The sequence below is a fragment of the Pyxicephalus adspersus genome, chromosome 7, assembly GCF_032062135.1.
Source record: "Pyxicephalus adspersus chromosome 7, UCB_Pads_2.0, whole genome shotgun sequence".
NCBI lineage: Eukaryota > Metazoa > Chordata > Amphibia > Anura > Pyxicephalidae > Pyxicephalus > Pyxicephalus adspersus.
This window is the reverse complement of record NC_092864.1, coordinates 189,081-191,280: the sequence shown is the minus strand read 5'-3', so window position 1 is coordinate 191,280 and position 2,200 is coordinate 189,081.

Sequence of the window (2,200 nt, the reverse complement as noted above, 5' to 3'; positions counted from 1 at the left end):
TGCTTTATGGTTAGTAGGGATGAGTGAGAAGGCCTCTGACAGTCTCGCAAAAAAAAATTCCTGAACTTCCGGTGGGTTCACGAAATTTCATCAAATTGATTTTGTGAATTCCATTAAAGTCAATGGGCCGACTTTAAACATTATTAGCAAAGCCCCTATACATGTTAGAACCACCAAATGTGCTAGATAAGTGTAGGAGGACAGTGGCAACAAGGGAAGAATACAAAAGTTCCAAAAGACCTTGCGGTTTTCCAGCAAATGGCCAGCGAGTGACAGCAGGGAAATTGGATTTTTGTGTGATGGACAGCGTACAGAAGGCGGCATAAACATTAGGACATTGAGAAAGGGGGAACTCCACCCACTAGCAACAGTCTCTGCCCACAAAACAGGAGGGGAACGCATTGCTATTTAATGTACGCACTATTGAATTTACATAGCTGCATAATATCATAATGCTAAATAGATCCTGTTTATTAAAAATAATAATAATAATAATAATTGTTAGCTGGCATCATGACCTGGATGACGTGTTAGGAATGCCAACCATAAAGTTGTGGACAAGTAGCGCGGTGACATTAGGCAAAAGGATGGAGGAGCAGAGACGGAGCGTGGGTCAGTGAGAGCAGTAGTGGTGGTGCCCGGAACTCCTCACACAGCCGGTCGCATAGTATTCTGCTCAGACGTGTCACCTTTTCTTTCTCTTCCACCGGGTTGGGTAGAAACTGTGAGATTTTGTCTTTGTAGAGGTGATCCAGAAGGGTGGCCAGCCAGTAATCATCCCTTTGATGGTGCAAATGCAGAGGTCCCTCCGTAGGCATCCCAACATGTGGACACACATATGAAAGAGGGGTTCCCTTGCCTCATCCTCCTCCTGTCCCTCAGTAGGTGTCAAAACATCTTCCTCCTCATCACCCACCTCCTCCTCTTCAAGCTGCAGCTGTTCCTGTTGTTCCATCACCCGCACAATGCCCGGGGTGTGACAGCACAAATGTGTGTTGGACGGCTCCTGTCCAGCAGCCCCAACATGGTCTCCCTCATCATCATCATCATCATAATCATCTTCCTCCTCTTGGAAGTCCTGATGATGACCAGTGTCCCTTCTTCCTCCTCCTCATGTTGTCTGTGTTATGGGGTGTAACGTCACCCTGATCCTCCTCCCCCATTTCTTCCGATCCTCTCCCATCACCACTTTCATCAATCAGTGTGACCCCCCTGTATAACCCCCCTCTATACCTGATCATCAGTCAGTGTAACCCCCCCCTCTATAACTGATCATCAGTCAGTGTGACCCCTCCCTCTATACCTGTTCATCAGTCAGTGTGACCCCCCCTCTATAACTGATCATCAGTCAGTGTGACCCCCCCTCTATAACTGATCATCTGTCAGTATGACCCACCTCTATACCACATCATCAGTAAGTGTGCACCCCCTCTATAAATGATCAACAGTCAGTGTGAGCCCCCTCTACAACTGATCATCAGTCAGTGTGACCCCCCTTTTATAACTGATCAGTCAGTGTGACCCACCCTCTATAACTGATCATCAGTCAGTGTGTCCCCCCCTCTATAACTGATCATCAGTCAGTGTGATCCCCCCTCCTCTATAACTGATAATGTCAGTGTGACCCACCTTCTATAACTGATCATCAGTCAGTGTGACCCCCCCTATAACTAATCATCAGTCAGTGTGACACCCCCTCTATAACGGATCATCAGTAAGTGTGACCCCCCTCAATAAATGATCATCAGTGTGCACCCCCTCTATAACTGATCAACAGTCAGTGTGAGCCCCCTCTATAACTGATCATGAGTCAGTGTGACCCCCCCCTCTATAACTGACCATCAGTCAGTGTGACCCACCCTCTATAACTGATCATCAGTCAGTGTGTGTCCCCCTCTATAACTGATCATCAGGCAGTGTGATCCCCCTTCCTTTATAACTGATAATGTCACTGTGACCCCCTTCTCTATAACTGATCATCAGTGTGACCCCCTTCTAAAACTGATCATCAGTCAGTGTCTCCCCCCTCTATACCTGATCATCAGTAAGTGTGACCCCCCTCTATAACTGATTATCAGTCAGTGTGACCCTCCCCTCTATATCTGATTATCAGTCAGTGTGACCCCCCCTCTAAAACTGATCATCAGTCAGAGTAACCCCCCTCAATACCTGATCATCAGTCAGTGTAAACCCCCCCCCC